Here is a 24,661-nt window from a genome sequence, read left to right on the forward strand (position 1 = left end):
CTACATGCATGCAGTATGACCTCTTTGATGTGTGGACATTTTATTTGGTGGAAGGGGTATTTGTGTGATGGAAAATGCTCATTTGTATGAGCACCATGTGGGAGTAGTGACTTAAAGAGAAGCACAGCCCTTCAGTACAAGTGCTTGAAGAGTATTAGTATTTTGAGAAGACCTGAGCATCAGAAAGAATGCCTTTAAAAAATATAAGTATCAATTGATAGTGGCTTTTTATTGCTGTCCCATTTACATGTAACTATTTTCATCAGTTTGAAGGATTTGGTTTAATCAGAAGAAATACTTTGTGACTGCAAGGACGGCAACATTTGTGTTCTACCTGAGAGACTTAGATTTTGGATTCCTCATCCTAAATTAGGGTGTTTCTGAATTGAGGCATGAGGTAGGTGAGAGCTAAAATATTAAAAACATTATGAGAATTGAACATCTACCTAAGGATACTAATTGATGAAATGGATAGAATATGATCCATGCTACTTGAAACGAGTAGAGCAGAAAACAATCAGAAGTAAGATCAGCTGCTTTTTCTCCAGTCTAATACATGTGCCAACCAGCTGCCACAATGGATTTCCTAAGGATCAGGTCTGACCATGTCACCTCTCTACTCAATCAATTTCAGCAGCTCTTAATTACTTCCAGGGTCACATGTAAAATCTTGTGGCTCAGAGCTCATTTGCCTGAAAATCTCCTCATTGCAGGAGATTAATCACTCAGTGTTCCAAACCTGTATGAGGATTGGAGATGGCGAGAACTTGCGAGATGAGAAATCCCGATCTGCAGACTTCTAGCTTTGAGAAAGAAGACACATGGTTTCAAATTCTGTTCATTTCCTTGAAAGGAGAGACAAATTCTGGGAAGAAGTTATGACATGTGGAGGAGCTGGCATTTCCATCATGTTCATATCCCCAGCTTGCTTCAGTGGAAGCTGTGTGAAAATTCCCCTTGGGTGAAATCTGGGACTTTTTCTGTCAGGGTTGAGATAAGTTAGCTTGCTCCCAGAGGGGAGAATTCCTTCACTGTACGCATTGTCTAGAAGATATTATCATCTGTATATCTTCTCTGATTTCTGTTTGCTATAGATTTGGATAAATGGGGTTTATTTTCTATTTGCTATGTATATTCATTGTGGAATTGGCATTTGAAGGGAGTTGAGTTTTCTACATATAGCTTGGGGTACTTCTTCCCCATTAAGGGATAGTAATCAAGACCTTGGCTTGAAACTAATAATTATTTCCTTTAGTTAAACAATATTTTTTAGGGGACAGATAGTTATAATTCTAATCTGGTAGTCCCTCTCTCTAAGGAGATGAGAATAAGCAGCCTCTAGCTTCAATGTCCTGATTCCCCTGCTTGGAGAAATCAAAGACTCCTTTTGAGAAGTTGAGTGGAAGAGAGTAGAGATATCTATTTATGCCTCCATGCAATCCACATCTAGGACCATGTGGACACATATAGCCTACGTTGACAGTACAACATACACTATTCCTCTTATACTCTGTTTGGTATTTAGAGACAATCAACCTGGCCCCTTTCTACTTTCAATGTCTTCTTTACTCCTTTCCTCATACTCAACAATCTAACAAGACTGTCCTTCTTGCTGTTCCTCACACAAGACACTCCTTTCCCAAACTCAGTGCTTTTTTCACTGACTATCCCCAAAGCCTGCAGTGTTCTCCACCTTTGCCTCTGCCTCCTGGCTTCCTTGACTTCTTTCAAAACTCTCAGCCCACCTTCTACAGGAAGCCTTTAAGCCTCCACTCCATCCCACTGTTAGTACCTTCCTTCTGAGATTACCTCCCATTTGCAGTGTAACTATATGTCATATGTACATAGCTGCTATCATGTTATCTTCCCCAATAGAATGGAAGAGCATTGAGTGAAAAAACATTTTTTTGCCTTCCTTTGTATTCTCTGTGATTGCAATATTGCCTGGTACATGGTAGGTGCTTAATAAATGCTTGTTGACTACAGACTAGCCTGCTTCTGTTTGTCCTTCATTCTCGAAGAGGACCATGCCATCAGGAAAGTGATGCCATGGCATGCAAATGAATTGGATTTAAGTGAGGGAGGGCTGTGCAGAGTCACCAGCTCTGGGTCCAGTGGCCAGATATGGATCAGGACTAGGCACTGAAGATACCAAGACAAAAATGAAATATGTTCTCTCACCTGCCCCCAAGGCTTTCTTGGTTTCCTTTAAGACTCAAGGTCATATCTCACTTTCTAGAGGAGGTCTTTCCTGCAACCCCCTTTACAACTGGTTCCTTCTCTCTGAGATTACCTTCCATTTACTTTTATATCTTGTATGGGCAATTAATTGCATATTGCACCCCCCCTTTTAGAATGTGAGCCCCTTGAAGGCAAAGATCATGGCTTTGCTTTTATTTATGTCCCTAGTACTTAGTACAGTACATTAATAAAGGTTTGTTGACTGACTGTTTTGGATGGAGCCATCTGGCACAACTGATAGAAGTGAGAGTTACTCTGTAATTTCTGAGATTATTGGAGCAAAGCTCTGTAGCCACTGGAAGCTGACTGGAGAAAATAGAGTTCAGCAATATAACTGATTATAACTATCCATATTGCTTTTTATTGTGAGGTAGAACTTGAAAGCTGAGAATGGACAAGCTCCACAGATGGGAGCTGTTTTGATTGTAAGAAAGCTCTGTAGCTTCTGGGAGCTGACTGGAGAATGCAGAATCATTTTGCTATGGGAAAAAATTGCTGGGTTTATCTGTATTGCTCTTTGATGCCACCTACAGCTTGAGAGAGGGAAACAAGTCTAGAGAATGGATCTAAGGAGTTTTGCAATTTTTTTGGCTTAAGGGAATTGTTTATCACTTTAATAGTGTAATATTGCTTCAGCATCCAGACAAGAAAGCAGACCTGGAAAGCTGCAGACCTCACTTAGGCTTAGGGATGCTGTTTCACTGAATGAGTATAATGATGCTATGTACTAAAAGAGCTTAACACTAAATCCTGGGAATATCAGAGAAGTGAATTTCCCCAGCAGGGAAACTATGAGGCTCAGGGGTAGGTGATTTGCACTGTGCTGTAAATGGTTTCCCAAAGATACAACAGACTTCCAAGCTCATGGTCTGGATTTACGAGTTACTCCAGATACATTGATTTCCTTACTCTTCTCTAGGTTTTTGCCCACTCTCTCCCCTTTGGACAGAGAAGACACAAGTTGGAGAGTGTGATCCAGGTTTATAGGTAGATGTTTTATCCTAAATGCTGGTTTTGCTTTCTGTTGAATAAATATCACATTATTATTACTTTTTCTTTAGCCTTCTTAGTAAAATGTCATATTTAAGAGTTAATGGTGCCATTATGACTGATCTGCACAAATAGAAACCACACTTCTGGGAGTTCAAGACTTATAATGGCAAGAGGTAGAAGTTTATTCCCCTCATCACAACATCAAGGTTACCACTAGGTCCCTGAGAGTGAGTTGAAGCAGTGTTGATGGCCCACCCCTCTCCACCCCCTCCACTGCCCTCTGTCCTGCCAGCGTGAGCACAGGTTACTTTTAAGTGAACAAGTTTAGAAAGAGAGGAGTGGAATATGGGTATGACATCATGCCCAATAGTGCCACACCCAGGAAAATGCATCAGAACAATTTGGCACTTTTATTTTTTAAGCTTCCTAGGAACTAAAACATACGCATGTCAACCAAAGAATCCAAAGTCCAGGTGCAACTTGTTTCTTTCTCTCACTCTTTCTTCCCTCAGTGCATTATAAACAAATACATCTCTATATATTGATCAACAAGATTGTTATAGTGCATAAATTTCTGAATTATTTCCTATCCTTGAAAATCCCATAGAAATATATACTATGGTATGGGAGTGAAGCATGACAGTGAGCCCACCTAATGTGATTTGAAGACTAACCAACCAATCTAGTGAAACAAATGTTTAGTGTAGTTTAATAGCAACAAAAATGTTTAGGGGGTGTAATTTTGTAATTGCAATGTGTAATTTACAGCAAATTTAATAAATCACAAAGAATATGAATATAAAAAACTAGTATCAACATATTATAAGAACTTAAATAGAAGAGTTATAATACTCAACCATTATTTCTCTTTAGTACCATTCTCAGATTATAGTATTTTTGAAAAAAAAACTATGATTCTACCTTCTCTTATAGTTAAAAACATAATAAAAATAACAATTCCTAGTATTGTATTTTCTAATAAGATCTGTTTCCCTGTGATAGAATAGAATCATTTGTTAAAGCACTTGTTATAGAAATAGTCAAGTATTTTAATCAGATTCAATGGTGATGATGGGAATTGTTGCCCCAAAGGCTTACTTTTACAGTGGGAAATTACATGGTAAGTGACTTAATGGAACTGAGATTTACATCTTAGTATATATTAAAAGCAATTAAAATGAAGCATATTTCTCAATATTCAGGGTTTTGTTTTTAATGTTATACTTCTCACATGACAGCAAAGATGTCCAGAGAATGTTGTTTCATAATTTCATCATGTAAATTACAGCAAAATGAATAAATCACAAAGAATACAATTACAGGAAGGATTGATATCAAACTGATGTATGGATTCAGCATTAGCAAGCTTTCTGGAGAAAAGGTATATTTCATAATGGAAAGATGTCTATAACCTTAATTACATCTTCATGTGCTTTAGATTAGTTACACAAAGCCATATCAGAAATAAATGCAGCATGAAACCAAGATATAGAAGCAACAGAAAAGTGTGCTGTTATTTCATACTTTTCATTCATCTTCATTTAAAGTTTCCTTTGAAATCTTCCTGGAGTGATTGAAATAATCTGTAAAGCAGTATGTAAGCTACCTGGGAAAAATCAGTACTTTTTGTCACTTTTATGAATACAACCCCTCCCATTAGTAGATTTTATTAAACCACTCAGTCTTTCCAAGGAGGTTTGCCTTATCACATATTGGCTATATTATCCTCAAACTCTGGTATGTTGATATGAGAAATTACTTTGACATCGATTTAAAAAGGAAACCTCTCTGTCGTCAAACTGCTTTGCTCTCCCTTCTAACTCTTTGGATCTATGGTTCCATGATTCTATGCTATCTATTAATCTTATAATCCATTACAGTTGCAAAGTGCTTTACATCCATTTTCTCGTTTTATCCTAACAATAACCCTGTGAGATAGACAACGCAAATGTTATTATCTCTGTTTTACAAATGAGAAAAAAAAAAAACAGAACCTTCCCCAATGGCATATCTAGTATATGTCCAGAGGCAGAATTTGAACTCAGATACTTTATCTCCCTAATTCCACTACTTTTATTTTTCCAGTATTACACCACTTCCTCCTCTACCAGATCAGTTCTCATTATGATTTTCTTGTTTTTCTCTGCCTTTGGAGATAAGAACTTATATGTGACTAGACCTGAACTTGCACTTTGGTACCGCAGCTTACAAACCAGGATTCTACATCCTACCACATTTCCTCCTTCGGATTTTCTGAGACTTGTGCAGATCACTTATTTTCTCTAGTAACAAAAATACTGGAGAGGCAATATTATCAGAAAATTTTCCAAATTTTGCCCCAAGCAAACAGTACTAATGGAATATTATAACAATAAGATGTCTTGGTCTTAGACACCTCTTTTTTTAATTACTTACACATACATATGTATATATGTATGTATGTGTATATATACATATATGCATTTATATATAATATATTTATTTACATACATATTATATATATATGATATGATATGATATGAAATAGAGAACCAGGAAGTTATTCACAGTTTGTTATCTTGAGTTCAAGCCTAAATATAAGTGAGAGTTGTGTTATGGCCCTAGAAATTAAATCTAATGCTAAGAAATTCTTTATCTGTATTTATCAAATTTAACTAGATACTTATAGTCTCTTATCTTGGATTTAAAACAAAACCCATACATTGCTTTGATGTTGTTCATCATTTTTAACATACACTAATGCCTCTATAAAAAAAAGTCGAGGTCATCTTAGAGAAAAATACACTAGGTGCACCTGTTGAATAATTCTGCTTGGTGAATTAACGTTGATAACTTATTCTCTTAAAAGCCTTCTTTAGACATGTTCATTTCAAGTGCTCTTACTTCATTCTCACATATGTAAAGGAAATGTATTGTTGAAATATTTTCATATTGTCTGTGTACACAAAAGTATTTCTAATTGCAGTGTGGCATAGAAGACATAGTTGGCTTCAGAATCAGGAAGACCTCAGTTCAAATCCTGATCCTGTCACATACTAATTGTGTGACCCTAACCAAGGTACCTGATGCCTCAGTGATCCCAGATAGCTCTCTAAAGCCACAGTTTCCCTTGCTAGATCCTCTTCTACCTCATACCCTCTAACTGTAGGTGTCCCACATAATTCTGTGCTAGGCCCTCTTCTGTTCTCCCTTTATACTACTTCATTTGGTGAAGTTTGTTTGGTGATCAATTCTTATGGATTTAAACATCATCTCCATGCTGATGACTCTCAAATCTACCTATGCTGCCCTAACCTCTTTGCCAACTTCTCGTCTTCTATCTTTAACTGCCTTTCTCATACTTTCTGCCCAGTAGACATCTTAAACTCAGTGTGTCCAAAACTGCACTCATTATGTTCCTCCCTCAACTCTCCCTGCCTCCTACTTGATTTGGAGGGTACCATCATCTTTGCTGTCCTTCAGATTCAAAACCTAAGTATCATAGTACCATCCTTGATGATTCACTCTCTCTCACCATTCCCACCCCACCCTCTCCAATCTATTGCCAAGGTCTGTCAATTTCATCTTCGCAACCTCTCTTAAATATGCCTCCTTTTCTCCTCAGGCACTGTCATGACCCTGGTACATATCCTCATCAACTCATGCCTGGACTGTTGAAGTAGTATGATGGGGGGGGGGGGTCTGACTATCTCAAGTCTTCCCCCACTCCAATCCATCCTCCATTCAACTCCCAAAGTAATTTTCCTAAAGCATTGGTCTGATTATGTCACCTATCCCACCCCTATCCCTGAATAAACTCTAGTGACTTTCGATTGCCTCTGGGACCTAATACAAAGTCCTTTGTTTGATGTTTAAAATTCTTCACAACCTACTCTCCTCCTATTTTTCCAGTCTTCTTACATCTTACATGCTCTTCAGTCCAATGATATTGGCCTCTGCTCTTCCACATATAGGACACTCCATATCTAGACTCTGGGCATTTTCTCTGGCTGTATCCCATGCCTAGAATGTGCTATCTCCTTATCTCTGCTTCCTGGATTTCCTGACTTCCTTTAAGTCCTAACTAAAACCCTGTCTTGCAGCAAGCCTTTCCCAACCTCTTTTAATTCCTTCCCTCATTTAATTATTTCCTAATTATGCTGTTCATAACTTTTTTCTTGTCTGATGAACATATTATACATATTTGTTGCTTGTTGTCTCCCCCATTAGATTGTCAGTTCCTTGAGGGCAGAGACTGTCTTTTGTCTCTTTTTCTTTCCTAAACATTTAGCACAGTGCCTGACACAAAGTGGTGGTGGTGGTGTCCAGCCCAGTTCAGTCATGTCTGACATTTTGTGACTCTGTTGGGTGTTTTCTTGGCAACCATACTGGAATGGTTTGCCATTTCCTTCTCCAGCTTATTTTACAGATGGAGGCACTGAGGTAAACAGGGTTAAGTGACTTGCACAGGGTTGGATAGTTAGTAAGTATCTGAGGACTGATAAGAACTCATCTTCCTAACTCCAGGATTGTTGATGTATCCCTTGCACCACCTAGCTGCCCCAAAGTAGACATTTAATAAATGTTGATGACTGACTTCAGGACATTGACAAAGGAAGTTCTTTACTGGGAGGTCTCCAACACCAATAAAATCACAGATATGTACCACCTATCTGCTGCCTATGTTTAGATTACCACTTGCATCTTATGCTAAGTCCACTGAGGCCTCCCATGTAGCAACAGCAACAATCACCTAACGACCAACCACAACCAACAAACTAAAGCAACAGCATTTTTAAACACTTACTATGTTCTAGGTGCTTGTTAGTTATTAAAAATATAAAAAAGCAAAAAATTTGATCCCTACTCTCGTTTCAGTTTCATAATAATTTTGTAAATAAGGAAATCGAGGCTCAATGAGGTAAAATATCTTACCCAAATCACACAGTTAGTACATTTCAGAGGCAGAAAATAGCTAGTGTTTATAAATTTAAAATTTCGTAACAGAGGCCTTTCTTTTTCACTTCTGTGTGCCTGGTGTCTAGCATATTACCTTTCTAAGGGATGGTCGCGTAGAAAAAGTCTGTTCAATTCATTTCAATTCAAATGACTATTACTTAGTACCTATTTATGCAATGCTGTGTTGAATACTAGCTCATCTGAATAAACCATCATCTATTGGTTTGGACTTGCAATTATTAAATAAGTTTCTGAAGATTTAAATTCTACTGAAGAGAGATTACCTTTTGATCCCCTAGAAGAATTTTTCATATGAATAGGTGCTCTGAATGTCATCAAAGGTCCTGGTGACAGTCATGTAGCATATATTCAAATGCCAAACATTACACTTTTGAATCAGCTTTTATAAGAATGTGTGGCCAAAAATACTTTTTTTTTCACTTTGCGTAAGTTTTGCCTGGTTCAAACTCAAATTATAGAGTTGAAAACCATTGCCAATTTTTCTTCATTTCAAGTACAGAGTGTTTTCCTAAGAGAAGAAAAAAAAATAAGTCAAAGATCCTATTAGGTCTTCTGCTTATCTTGGGGTGACAAAGCAAGGATATCTGCAGAATCTATTTAATATTTTATTGTATCTATGCCACCATTTTTTTTAACACCACTGCCACATTCAAATGACTTCCTCTATCCCACAATAAAACTCTCCCTTTTATAGTAGTTATCATCAAATAAAAAACATCAGCACACTGGCCCTATTTGAAAAATCTTTGTTTCATTCTGCGCTATAGTTCATCACTTCTCTGCTCAGAGTCAGGAGAAATGACTTTTCATCAGGCCATTAAAATCGCAATTAAATGTTGCATTTATCAGAGTTCTAAAGTGCTTTGCTTTCCTTTATTTTATTGTTGTTGTATGTATTTGTCTTTTGCTTCTGCTCACTTCACTCTGTATCAGAAGTTTAAAGTTATTCCAAGTCTGAATTCATTGTATTATTTTTTTAATAGCGCAGCAATATTCCATTACATCCAAAAGTCATAACTTGTTCAGTCATTCCCACAAATGTGGCCTCCCCCTACCAAATTCCTTGCTACCGAAAAAAGTGATTCTCTAAATAATGTTGCATATAAGGGCTTTTCCTTCTATGTTTGACACTATTTGGGTATAGTTATTGTTCAGTCATTTCAGTCATGACCCCATTCACTTTTCATGACCCCCTTTGGAGTTTTCTTGGCAAAGTAGTTTGCCATTTCCTTCTCCAGCTCATTTTACAAATAATAAAACTGAAACAAACAAGGTTAAGTGACCTGCCCAGGGTCACACAGCTAATAAGTGTCTGAGGCCAGATTTAAATTGAAGTCTCCCTGACTTTAGGCCTGATGCTCTATCCATAGCACTACCTAGCTGCCATATAGTAGCTATATTTCTGGTCAAAGAGTATGTCCAGTTAACGGCTTTTTTGGAGTAATTCATTTTTTTCTAGGTATTTGCAAAGCATCTTACAGTCTTAGAGAGGAAGTCTTAAGCTGGGGCCCAAGAAAAGTGTGTATGTAGACATGCATGTATATACACATAGATACTCACACATACACACATATGCACCATGAAATCATATGTATATTGATACACATATGCACATACTATATATAACTATATTTCAATATAATTGCTTTTCTTTTTTTAATTTTATGTATTTTATTTACATTTTAAAATATTTCTTTGAATAGGAGTCCATAGGCTTTATCATAATGCCAAAGGGGGCCATGATACATGCAAAAGATTAAGAATCCCTTATGGCAAAGAATTACTTAGAGCACTATGAGTTTAAGTGATTTGCCAAAGGCCACACAGTCAATAGATAGATCAAAGGAGAGAGAGACAGAGAAAGAGACAGACAATGCATACATTGAACCCAGATCTGCAGACTGTGATGGCAGTTCTTTGTCTTATGCTGCCTCTTCAAATTTCTATCAGCTCCCTGGATATCTTATATCAAACCTTTACCAGACCTACTTTCTACAATGATTTTTTTCCTCACTTAATTACAAGATCTGCTTCCAGTAAAGCTAACCAAATCATGACATACACCCAGGCAAGAAAATATCAGCTAAGTTGGGTAAATCTCATCTCATTGACCTGACATTCAATATGGAGTTTGGATACTTGAACACCTTCTGTATGAAAAATTAGTGTGAAAAACATCAAGAAAAATTGTAAACATTGTTATGATATACTAAAGAATAACTGAAATAATTCATAAACAAGGGATTTCTGAATTCCACTAAATTTATTCATAGGTAACAATAGCAGGAGATGAATTAACCTAGCATTTAACTCTCCAAAATAGGGTGGGTCATTTTGAACAAAGGAGTCGTGCAACTATTAGGCAAAAAGGAAAAGCTTCAAGGAGACCCCTAATTTAATTGATTTAAGTTTAATAACCATTTATTAAGTGCTTAATCAAGTTACTGTGCTAGGAATAGAAAGACAAAAATGAAAAGAGACTCCTTTCCAAGAAATTACTTCCTTCTGAGAAGAAACAAATACACAAAGAGGAAAAAATAAAATATGTGAAAAGTAAATACAAAGTATTTTTGTTGAAGGGAGGGAGAAGGGATAAGAAGTGCTGACAACAGAGAAGATCAGAAAATACAATCTTGAGGAGATGGCTCTTGAGCTGAACTACAGTAAAGGATGTGAGAATAAAGTGTGTTTCATATATGAGGAGAGAGGTAGATTGTGTGTATCAGGCCTGCACAATCTGCAGGCCCTGGGCCACTTGTGGTATGCCAAAAGATTTCTTCTACATACAAAGCATGTTTCCTTCTACATTTTTCACCGACTGCCTGAAATTCTTTTCTGGGCCACAGGTTACACAGTCCTGTGTATATGAAGAACAGCAAGGAGGCCAGCATAGATGGACTATATAGTACACAAAGGAAGTTAATATGAGATCAGTCTAGAAAGCTGTATTGGGTTTCAGAATACAGAAGGCCTTAAATGACAAGTAGTGAATTAGGTATTTTATTGTGGAGTTACTAACTTCTTGAGCAGGAGGTGACATGACTGGACCTGTTCTTTAGGAATATCAGTTTGGGAGCTACATGGAGAATATATTGGAGAAAGGAGAAAAACCCAATGCAAGGAAATCAATTGGAAGGTGCATTGGCACAGCAGAAAGAGCACTGAAAAGAGAGAAAGACAATAAGAAAGACAGGGTTTATGGCTCTGGAGTCAAAGGACATGGTTTCAAATTTTACCTCTAACTGGGTGCCCTTGGGCAAATTATTTAACTAATCTATGCTTCATTTTCCTCATCTGTAGGATAAGAGAGTTAGACTTGATGTCTTCTTTCTTTCTCTCCATGATAAAATGCAGACTTCTCTACTTGTCATTTAGAGCCTTACATAATCTAGAACCAATCTATCATTCTAGACTGATTTCATTTTAATCCCCTTCATGTACTCTAGATCAATGATCCTCATATTCTCTAGGGAGGCTAATTGGAGTATTGCCAGTAAGGGAGGTGGTGAGGTCTAAACTAGGAGGGTTGCCATCTACATGGAGAGAAGTGGGTGGAAGGGAGAAATGTTGTGAAGGTGGGATTCATAAGATTTGTCAACTTATTGAATAGAAGAGAGAAAAGATTATGACTGAGGTGGAAAACCAAGATGAATTTCTAAGTCCTGTGATCAACAAGATCCTAGCTCCAAAAGGAGAAACATTGCTCAGGCCAAACAACCAGGTTAGCCGCAGTCCTTCAGGAACAAAAACTTACCTGTGCTGCAACCCAGAAACACCAGCACTGCAAAGTTCTCAACTGCTGGTGCTGGGGAAAACAGACTGGTGTAAGTAGTCTCTGAACTAATAAAATTTATAAACCCTTAATGAATCTGATTAAAAGAAGAAAGCCAAAAATCTTATTATAAAAAATGAGCAAGGTGAAATTACAGCAAAACCAGAAGAAACAAAAACAAATAATCCTAAAATATTCATAGTTATTTGCTAACAAAACTGAGAACACAAAAGAAATAGAGGAATGCCTTCAAAAATATGAGATATTCAAACTATCAAAAGACCATATAGACATCTTAAATAACCCAATCTAAGAAAAGGAAATAGATCTAGCTGTAAATGAACTATCAAAGAAAAATATTCCTGGACCTGATGGACTCAGTGGAGAATTTTATTAAACTTTTAAAGGATGGTTAGTACCCATACTTCACAAATTAGCTCAAAAATTGAGAAAGAAAGAATGCTACCAGAATCCTGTTATGAGAGTCATGATACCTAAACCAGGTAAAGTTAAAACACATAAAGAAAAGTATAGTCCAATATCATTAATAAACATTGATTAAAATACTTAAATCTTATCAGACTATGCCAATTTATTCAAGAAACCATTCATTGTGTTCAAGTGGGATTTATACCAGGGATGTAAGGATGGTTATCAACATAATTATATTAAAAACCAAGACATCTAAAATTATATGATCATCTCAAGAGATGCAGAAAAAGCCTTTGACAAAATTCAATATTCCTTTGTTCTAAAAATCTTACAAGATATGGGCATAGAGGAGCCTTTTTTAATATCATAAAAAGGATACATCTAAAACCAAAAGCAAGCATCATATGCAATGGGGAAACACTAGCACTTTTTTCCAATAAATGTGAGAGTGAAGCAAATATACCCACTCCCCCTACTATAATTTGACATAGTTCTGAAAATTATAGCAATAGCAATAAGACAAGAAAAAGAAATTAAATGGATAATGATAGGTAAAGAAGAGTTAAAAAAGCAATCCCTGTTTGCTGATAACATGATGGTTTACTTGGAAAACTCCAGAGATTCATCAAAGACACCAACTGAGGCAATGAATAGCTTTGGGAAAATTGTAGACTACAAAAATAAATCATTAAAAAAATTTCTAAATAACAATAATAAGACACAAGAAGCATAAATCTCCTTCCAAATAACTCTAAATTAAACAAAATATCTGGGGATCAACCTTGCAAAGCACACAAAAAATTATATAGATTCAATTACAGAGAACTTAAAGAATTAAAGAGCAATTCATATAACTGAAGGAACATTCTGTGCTCATGGGTAGGTTGTGGCAATATAATAAAAATGATAATGCTAACAAAATTAATTTACACTTCTAATGTTATACAAATCAAATTGCTAAGGAGATACTTTACAGAACTTTATAAAATAATAACAAAATTGATTTGGGAAAGCAAAAGATCTAGAATATCAAAGGAAATGATGAAAATAAATAAGGATGAAGGGGAAATAGCACTTCTAGATCTCAAACTATTTTGTAGAGCAGCAGTCATGAAAGCTATCTGGTATTGGTTAAAGAATAGAGAGATAGGCTCCTAGAACTAAATAGATAAGAAAGATTCAGAAACAACAGAACTTAATAAGTCAGTGTTTCAAAAAGTGGAAGACACATGTTACATAGGACAAATCTCCCTACATGATAGACTTCAGGGAAAACTGGAAAGCAGTTTGACAGAAATTAGGCTTAGACCAACACCTGATAGCATAGATCACAATATGTTCTACAGGGATATGTAAACTTAATATTAAAGATAATACCATTAAAAAATAGAAAAACAGGTCACATACCTCTCACAATTATAGGTAAGAGATGTACTCTTAATCAAACAAGATAAAGACAATCAAAACAGATAAAAGAGATCACCTTACTTGTAACTAAAAAGCTTCTCCAAAGACAATATTAATTTATCTAGGAGAATAAAGGAAATGATCTTATGGGGGAAAAAAAATCTTGTATAAAATCTCAATAGTTAAATGACTGAAGGATATGAACAAAGAGTTCTCAAAAGAAGAAATGCAAAGTATTTACCACCACTGGAAAAAATGCTCTAAATCACTAATAATAAGAGAAATTCAAATCAAAATAAGCCTAAGGTTTCACCCCACAACCTGAAAATTGGGAAAAATTACAAAAAGGTGGCAAAAGTCTCTTTTTGGTTTGTTTGTTTGTTTAGGCAATTGGGGTTAAGTGACTTGCCCAGGGTCACACAGCTAGTAAGTGCCAAGTGTTTGGTCTGAGGCCGAATTTGAACTCAGGTCCTCCTGACTTCAGGGCCTGTGCTCTATCCACTGTGCCACCTAGCTGCCCCACAAAAGTCTATTTTGGATGGTTGCAGGAAGATGGGCACACACATTGTGGAGTTATGAAGTGGTACAATCATTTTGGAAAGCAGTTTGGAATTATGCAAATAAAATTACTAAAATGCTCATACACTTTCAACCAGAAACTACATTAGTGGGTTTATATGCCAAAGAAGTCATTGAAAAGAAAAATTCCCTAGCAGCACTTTTTGTGATAGCTAAAAATTGGAAACAAATTAGATGACCATCAATTAGGGAATGGTTAAACAACACATAGTAGTATATGAATGTAATGGAGTATTACTGTGGTGTAAGAAATGTGTATGAGTAATTCAGAAAATTGTGGGAAAAGTTATATGAACTAATGTAATTTGAAGTAAGCAGAACAATATGTACAATAACTACAAAAACATAAATAGAGAAGACACACCAAAAAGAAAAAAAATCAAAAGTAAATGTAACAAAATTAAAGGGATAAAGTGGGACTCAAATGAAAAGATCTGATAAGACATCCCAACCTTCCCATTTGTAAAGGTGGGAGGTACACAAGTGTTACCCATTGCACATATTTTCAGATTCTTTCAATGCAACAATCAGTAGTTCTCACTTTTTTACTCTTTCTCTAAAAAGAAAAATACCATATGTCATATATCATATGAGATGGTGTTAAGGAAGGGGTTAGGGGTAGGAAGATGCATGGTATAATAAGGTGATTAAAAAAGAACAGAAAAAATCAATAAAACATTATTTTTTAAAAAGGAATGAAAAAATAAAAAGTGAATGATTCACCCTTGACAGGAATTGTTAAGTTAGGAAAAGTGGTAGGTTTCTTTGGGGAAAATAATGAGTTCTGTTTTGGAGATGTTGAGCTTGAAATACCTATGGTACACTCAGATTAAATTGTTTAGCAGTTCCTTAGAGGAACTAGAGCTAAAGAAAGAGGTAACGTCTGGATTTATAGATTTTTGGAACATTTAATAGAGATAAAAATGGAAACCACAGTAGCTAATGAGATTACTGAAGATAAAGTAAAGAGAGATAAGGGGGTAATGGGTAATTATGAGATAGAAGCAACAACAGAAAGATAAAGAGACACCTATACTACAATTAAAGCCACTTCTATAAAAAAAAAGGACCTTGTTTGTTCAAGTTGGAAATTATTTTACTATGTGAAAATTTTGATATTGATATAACACTGCTACTTTTTGCATATTATGCCTATGCTATAATGAATATGTCCATATACATTGTGTGTGCATACAAACATACATGTATATAAATGTGTAAATATATGTGCATGTATGCACAGTCATAGACATATAGATATAGATATATACACACAAACATGCATGCATGCATATGAAAATTTCAAGTGTGGAAACTCCCTGAACCAACACGAGTTGCTAATTCTTCTGCAATTTAATAGATTTAGAGTATTGATGTGAGAGGTCTAAAGGCATAACTTGAACCAAAGTCATTATGTTTTTCTCACCCCAATGCCAGCTCTCTCTCCACTGTCTTCTATGTATGTATGTATACATATACACATATACACATACCCATATTTGTTCATGTGTGCACACTCATATATGTACACACATTTGTTTGTTCATTTTTTATTTATTTAGACATTTCATAGGCCCTAGGCATAATGCCAAGTAGATAATAAAACAATGGTCTCTGCATTAATTTATAATCTAAAAGATTATAGATATAGAAGGAATCTATATCTATATCTATAGATATAGAAGGAATCTATAGATATAGATATAGAAGGAAAGATGAAGATATGTATGTACATAATTAAATACAATATAGATTAAGAGAAATGAATAACTAATTCTTCTAGTTAGTGACTTCTAAAACCTTATAAAATATTCTGGTGCATTTGAGAAAATTTCCCATACTTGCCCCAAGAGTTTCCTCCAGGTTGGGTGAGGGTTATACCTCCACTCCACATAATAGAATCTGACTGACTATTAATCTAGATGTTTTAGTTCTTTTCCCCGTACCAATTACTCAGAGACAAAGAGTCTAGCTCCCTAGCTCGCTAAGCTACTATTAGTCCTGGATTCTTCCTTATCAATAAAATTCCCCCCAGTGGGATGTAAGCTCCTTGAGGGCTGGAACTCTTAGCTTTTTGTCTGAATCCCTAGGCCCTAGCCAATGCATGGCACTGAGTAGGCACTGAATATCTTTGTTTAATTGAATTGAACTGAAAGAGGATCATAGTGTCATAGAAAGGGACCCTAGTGTCCATCTAGAACAATTACATAGGCTCAGAAGCTCAAAGAAGTAGAAGTGGCCCTCAGAAGTCATTTACTCTAATTTGCTCATTTAACAAATGAAGAAACTGAAACATAAAGAAGTAAAATGACCTTCTCAAAGTAACACAAATAATTAGTGGCAAGACTAGGATTTAAACCCAAGTCCTCTGAATCCAGATCCATAGTGGTTAAAGGTCATCACCAGGATTACTCAGTAAGTGTGTGAAACAGGGTTTGCACCCATTTGTCCCTGACTACATTTATTAAGTTATTATGCATTTATTGAGTTCCCTGTTGTATGCAAAACAATGTGTTAGGCACTGTACGTAGGAGCCAGACATTTTATAATAACCAGGCTACAGATATAGTAGGAAATGCCCTTTAAGTTGATTTTTTTTAATACTATTGAGAGGTTTCAACAAGAAATTTACATCTCTATGTCTCCTCTGTGATTTATCTTTCATTTTTTAATCATACAGGGATTTGTTGGAACCAGCTTTAACCAGCTTGCAAGAGACAATTGCTAAATGTACAGAATGAGAATTTACACCTCAGAAACCATTTATTGCTACAAATTAGAGCTTGATTTATTGTCTTGTTGATTGTCTAGACTTAAAAACATGTTAATAATGTAGATTAAACTTAAAAGTATATGTGCATCCATTTTTTTTCTGGAGAGCCCAGTTGTTAAATATTTACCAGCACACCCTTGTATTGCTCTATAAACTTAGTTCAAGTTCAACAGGAGTTCAATACAAGGCTCATGGAATGAAATCACTGAACTGTAGGTCTGTTGACTGTAGGCTAATTATAATAATTGGTATTTGTATAGCATTTAAAGATTTGCAATGTACTTTAAATCCTTTCTCATTTGTTCCTCACAACATCCTTGATCACATATAGTAGTCTACAAGGACTTTCCTTGGTAAATAGTTTAGAGAGGGAACAAATATTCCCAATCTTGGGTTTATTGTCACTGTGTTCTAACTGTGCCAACTAGCTCAGAGTACAATTGGATTGTAAGCAGGATACAGTGGACTAAATCTAAAGGATGAAAAATTAATCATTCACTAATAACATAGTAGCATCCTTGGGAAGTGGTTCATTTCTGAATGGTCACATTTATAATTGTAGAAACCATGGGGGTTAGAGAATAATTGGTAACCAAGCTTCCAGGGCAGTAGTAGGTAAGGACCCTGATTGTACACCTTATAACAGCTTGTGATTTGTCCTTCATTCTCAAAGAGAACTATGACATCAGGAAAATGATAACATAACTTGGCAATTGAATTGAATTTGGGTGAGGAAAGGTTGTGCAAAGTCACCAGCCTCACTTTCTCCTCTAAAGCCTTTTGAGTCCAATGGTCAGATATAGATCCTATTCCTTTCTTGGAAAGTTAGCTCTAATGGATCCTATTCTTGGCCTGGATAATTTAAAAGATTGTACTATTCACACAAGGTTTCCATGTTCTAGATGGTCATTGGAATACTGACATTTAGTTATTAGTTAAAACAAGTTATTTATATCATTATTAACAAGTATTTGTTAAGTGTCTACTGTGTCCAGAACTTAAGTGTGGTGGGAAGGGGAGGTACATGGGTTCAAAAACATGAACTCTGATTTAGTGAAAATTATATTCCGGCAGGGGGATGTGATACATGCATAGTTACAATAAATAATCATACATAAGTATGTAATTCATATGAAAGGAGCTGCATGAGGTCTGAGGAGGGGAAAGGTCAATATTAATAGAAGAGATGATGATCAGGGAAAGATTCCTGAAGGAAAAGACATTTGAGATGGACTTAAAGTTTATTCATGAACCAAGTTTAGTTGAGGCATGGGTACAACATAAATTTAACATCCCAGTTGGAGAGATGAAATAAAAAAAAAGAAATCCTTCATATCTTTACTTAGTTTTAGAAAAAAAATGACAAAATGTAAGAAGTAGGAAAAATTCAAAGGTAGAGTTTTAAAAGGGAATAATCCACAAAGCTCCTGGAGATGTTTTGATACTTCTTCGAAGCTCAAGCCAAATGGGGATTCAAGATCAGAAACATCAAGTGATTAAAAAAATACCTTTGTGGTTAATTTTTAGAGTCAAAAAGTTTCTGTAGGGGAAAAATCTATAAAAATGGGGAGTCCAAGTGAGAAAAGGGAAATTCACAAAGTATGACTTTGTAGAGACAAAGGAGACTTTGAAAATCACTTGAAATACATAAAAGGGACGAAACCAACTAGAGAACTAGACCTTGATGATTTGGGGGCCAAGGATAAGCTTGGAGAAATAAAGGATATGTACAGTTCATGAATCAAATGGGAATTTTTGCCTTGGTCTTTATCAAGGTGGATATTGGAAAGACTCTCCTTACAAATTATCTCTTAAAATGGACGGAGTAGAGATACAAGATTAAACATTGTTATTTACACATTGTATATGACATTGTGCAAGTTGATTTACTTCTCTGGACCTCAGTCTCCTCATCTGCAAAAAATGTTGGACTGCATGACCTGCAAGATTCCAACTCAAACTCTAATTTCTTATTGTCCTATTAAATAGTTAATAGGATGTTTTTATCAGATTAGTAAAAATTAATGTGGTCACATCCCTGGGAGCAGATGGCACCTACCTGAGCAGTTCTGAAGGAATTAGAGGACAAAACTTAGGAATATTTGACCAAAATAAGTAACTGCCTGGCACCAGTGGAAAAGATTTATTAAATAGAGAAGATGGGATAGTAGTTAGAGGGATAATGTGACAGTCTAAAAGGGTGATCATGAACTAAGACAGAGCCCCTGTGCTAAAGGAGAGAAGTTTGAACACATACACCAAATGATTGTAACTCATGGAACAACTTATGAATGGCAAATGAGAAATTCAAACAAAATGCTATGAGGAAATCAAGAAGGAAATGTTTATTTCTAGGAGGTGGAATTGGGATAAATAATAATAATTTATAAATATATAACACTTTAGAATTTACAAAGCCTATTCAACATAATGACTATGTGAAGTAGATGGTGAAAATAATATCATTCCTATTGTATAGCTTGGAATAAGGGAAACACTTGTATAGTAGCTGCTAGGTGCTAGACAATTGTGCTAAGCACTTTGTGTAAATATAATCTGATCTGATCCTCACAACAACCCTGTCATATAGGTACTATTATTGTCCCCCTTTTACAGGAAAACAGGGTTGTGACTTGTCCAGAGTCATATAGCTAGTAAGAGGTTGAGGTCAACTTTGAACACAGATCTTTCTGTCTCTAGGCCAGTGTTCAATCCATCATGCTACTAGTTGCCTCTAAATGATAAAACTGACTCTATGAGAGGTGAAGTGATGGGCCCATAGTTTGTTTTTTTGGTTTTGTTTGTTTTAGGCAATTGGGATTAAGTGACTTGCCCAGGGTCACACAGCTAGTGTCAAGTGTCTGGTCTGAGGCAGGATTTGAAATCAGGTCCTCTTGACTCCTGGGCCAGTAACTCTATCCACTTCACCACCTAGCTGCCCTGATGGGCCCGTAGTTATAAAGTAGTATCTTACTGTGATGGGATTCAAACCTATGTCTTCTAAGTCTAGACCAAGTATTTCTTCCACTACTTTAAACCACAGCTGATCCAAGAGGTTAGAGGAAGAGGAGATTTTAATGGGTAAAGATGGTGGTGGTGGTAAAGGACTGTAATGCAAGGATAAAGAATGCAAGATAGGATAAGCAAAGGTATAACAATGGAGAATCACTGCATTGGATAACTGTATGTGAATATTCCAAAGTACTCAAGTTATAGAGTATACAAAGTATAGTAGTGTGAAATAAAGAGGGCAAAGTTTAGACCACAAAGGCCTTGAATGCTTGGAACATTAATTTATACTTTATTCAGTAGGCAATGAAGAATTCTTAGGCAAGAAGTGATGAGATCAGAGCAGTCATTTAGAAACATTACTTTGATCGTTCTATGAATGAAAGGGGGAAAGACTACAGGAAATATCATTCAAGATGCTGCTCTAGCATTACAGGTTGACAGTGATGAGTACCTGAATTGAGGTGCAGAGGATATAGAAAATTGAGGTAAAAAATCAGACAAATCATGACGGTGGAGTCAACAAGACCTGCTAAATGTCAGGGAAGAGGGGGCTACTAGGTGGCGCAGTGGATAGAGCATCGGCCCTGGATTCAGGAGGAACTGAGTTCAAATCGGTCCTTGGACACATAACACTTACTAGCTGTGTGACCCTGGGCAAATCACTTAACCCTCATTGTCCGACCACAAAACAAACAAACAAAAAAAAAAAGAAAAGAAAAGATTTGGGGCAGCTAGGTAGCACAGTGGATAGAGCACCGGCCCTGAAGTCAGGAAGACCTGAGTTCAAATCCAGCCTCAGACCAAACACTTAACACTTACTAGCTGTGTGACCCTGGGCAAGTCACTTAACCCCAATTGCCTAAAAAAATAAAAATAAATAAATGTCAGGGAAGAGGCAAAAATCCTAGGATGGCTAAACCATAATCTGATCCAGTGTGGCAGTGCAGTGTCCTGAGTCAATTTTTTTCCCTTAAAGTTGGCAAAAAATCCCATGAATTACAGCACATTTTGGAGACATGTAGAACTTTCTTCAGAAATATTCATATATGGATCTATATCAAATATAAAAATATGTGATATAACACAAAGATGCTTTATTTTCTTTTTTATTATATATCATTTTTCCCATGCCAGGCTTTAATTAAACATGATTTGTACAAAATGAAATCAGGTTCCATTTAGATTGCTAACAGTGTTAATCATAGGACAAATAGCCTCCCAATGTGTAAAATATTGTTGTTTTAGACCATTGTACAAATCTTTCTCTCTAATTTACATATATTTCTCCAACTTTGCATTTTTCCAGAAGTACCACATGTAGAAATGAGTTGCTGGTATACCCAATTCAAAATAATGGCAAGGTTTTACAGAATGATGTATGCACTTATGCATGGTTCAAATATTCAACAAAATGGTATGGCTTTTAATACAGCCATCACATAAACAATGAAATAGTGATATTTCTTTCAAATTAGATAAACAGTACTCTACTTTAAAAAAAAAAAGAGCTACTGAAAAGTGCAAATGTAAAGGAATAAAAAAAAAAAGCGTAATATCTCCTGAACTAAGAATGGCAGTAAACTTTCTTCACTTTGGCAAACGAGATTCTAGTTTATCCACTGATAAAGGTGATAATTGCTGTTCTTTAGAATCTGATACCCTTAATTATAATTTGCTTTGGTGTTGGTAGCAGCTCTGACCTGTTGAACAAATAAAGGATTAAAGGTTAATTTATCTCAATGATTAGACTTGCTTCAAATGTTCTTTTAATAGTGTTTATTGTGTAAAGAATTGAAAGATCTAATGAAGCAAGGAACAATAGTCCCTGCAAATCATTAATACTCCATAAAATGTCCCTTGATTGTGATCTCATTGCTGACTATGAAAACCTCCTTGTGCTGCGAACGTTGAAACGGAACAAAACGTGGTTTTGCCTTTGTTCATTATCTTGAATCTGAAACAATACATATTTCTTTCTATCTGAGAATCTCAGCGCATTTGATACATCTTTGACTCAATTTTCCTCAAGTCTGGCTGTCTAATTCTGTGTGACTGTGTGCAAATTGTGAATTTGTCAGACTGGGCACATCAAACAATGGGATAGGACACAATTACTGTTTTACAGATGGGAATAAAAGGGAGGTTAAGTAACTGATTCATAGCCATGCTAATGGAATAGAATTAACTGTATACTATATTTGCTGGTGTATTTTCCTATTATATATCATCATCATCATTTTAAGATGAAAATGAATAAATTATATTTCTACCTGACATTGCCCACCTCTTCTCCCTCTCCTCCTTTTTGACTTAAAATATCTGTGATGACTGTGAGCAGACGATCACCCAGGTTCTTAAGAACTCTAGTCAGTTTCCTATATAGAGGCAGGACTTAGTGCTTACAGAATATTTTGAATAAAATGAAACATTCTTTGTCATCGCAGGATGGAACAGGAGCTAAATTACAGAAGCAGAATACTGTTTACCTTTGACTTGGGGATTTTTTATTCAGTTCAATATTTATCCCTCTTCCTTCTTCTTCTCTATTCTGTAACTATCCAAGCCTCTAACTTGAAACTTAAAAGGAAAGGAAATATTTCATTAATTTTGAAATCTCAGTCTATCTCTGTCACAGAGCACATTAGCATGTAGAGTCATAACTGACATTTATATAATTCTTTGAGATTTTGCAAAGTGCTTTACACATTTTATTTCATTTGAGCCTTATAATACCCTTTTGAAGTACATGCTATTATTATATCTCATTTTACAGATGAGGAAACTGAGGCCTGGAGAGAATAAATGACTTTCCTAAAGTTGTGTAGCTAGTAAGTTACTGAAGCAGAATTCAAACTGGAGCTTTCTGACACTATATTCCAGTACATTATCCATTGTACCATCTAGCTGCCTCTGTACTTTGCACATCCCACTATTACTGTTCCTCATTGTTCCTTCAGCATGCCATTCACATTTGAACCTTCAAAACCTTACTTATATAGCCCTTTTTGCCTGGAATACCCCACCTTCTTTTTCACCAGTTCAAGGTCTACTATTCTTATAAGAATCATTTCATGATTCATCTCTTCCTACATTAAATTGGAAACCCCTAGAGATTGTGCTGCATTTTATACCTCTTTGCAGCCCAGATACTTATCATAGTAGTTTACATACAAGCTCTCAAATATTTGTTGGTTATGATGATGTATCCCATGAATCTACAAACCTTCAAAAGCTGTATATCTACACCTGATTTTAAATTAGGTTTGAAGAGACTGAAATGCAGGCATCTTGGTTGGTTAGTTGCTGTCCTTTGTTCTTGAAGAGGACCAAAATGACATCACTATGCTAGAGTCAAGTTTCAGTGTGTCCAACTGTGGCCGATCAGACTAATATGAGCTTGGAATGTTCTACCACAGAACAGGCACAAATAGTCCAAGTGAACATTTGGGGTGGATTCTTTAAATTTGTGCATCCTACATTTCCTTTGAGCTGTTTCAATTCTGCTTTGTTCATAGAGCACAGCACCTTCTCTGATGTGGGCACACCACGCTGAGCGGTTCTGTGCCAGTGTCTCCTATGTCACACAACCAATTCCAAAGTTCTTAAGAGAGACTTTGAGTGTCTTTGTATTGCTTCTTCTGCCCACCACGTGAATGGTTGCCCTATGTGAGTTATCCATAAAATAGTCTTTTCGGCAAGCATACATTTTGCATTTGAACAATGTGGCCAGCCCATCTGAGTTGCATTCTCTGAAGTAAGGTTTGAATGCTTAGCAGTTTAGTTCGAGAAAGGACCCCAGTGTCTGGTATCTCATCTTGCCAAATGATCTTCAGAATCTTCCTAAGACAATTGAAATGAAATTCAATTTCCTGGCATGACACTGGTATACTGTCCAGGTTTCAAGGCATACAACAATGAACTCAGCACAACCACTCTGTAGACCTTTAGTTTGGTAGTCAGTCTAATACCTCTTCTCTCCCATACTTTCCTTTGGAGCCTCCCAAATACTGAGCTAGCTCTGGCAATGAATGAATCAACCTCATTATCAATGTGTACATCCCTAGAAAGTATACTACCAAGGTAAGTGAACTTATCCATAGCATTCAAAATTTCTCCATTTGCTGTAACTTACGTTACACCTATGTTTACTTGGTGTTAATTGTTAGGCCAAAATCAGCACAAGCAGCAGAGAATCGATCCATACTTTGTTTCATCTCAGCTTCAGAGGCTGCACTGAGTGCACAATCGTCTACAAACAGAAAATCATGCACCAACACTCCCTCCACTTTGGTTTTGGCTTATAGCTTTTTCAAGTTGAAGAATTTACCATCAGTGCTGTAGCTGACCTTAATGCCATGTTCATCCTCAATGAAAGCGTTTAACAACATGACTGAAAATGCTGAAAAGCATGGGAGCAAGCACACAGCCTTGTTTCACTCCATTGTTGACTGGGAAAACATGAGAGCACTGTCCATTATCCAGAACCTGAGCAA

The 24,661-nt window shown here is 36.1% G+C and overlaps 1 protein-coding gene across 1 annotated transcript in view; it reads left to right on the forward strand.

Annotated features, from left to right (window-relative positions):
- Positions 1-24,661, forward strand: part of EDIL3 (EGF like repeats and discoidin domains 3) — a 581,090-nt gene that overhangs the window by 289,211 nt on the left and 267,218 nt on the right. The gene's annotated exons all lie outside the window — the stretch shown is intronic.

Source organism: Vombatus ursinus, unplaced genomic scaffold, assembly GCF_900497805.2.
Source record: "Vombatus ursinus unplaced genomic scaffold, bare-nosed wombat genome assembly UNPS02014774.1, whole genome shotgun sequence".
Lineage (NCBI taxonomy): Eukaryota > Metazoa > Chordata > Mammalia > Diprotodontia > Vombatidae > Vombatus > Vombatus ursinus.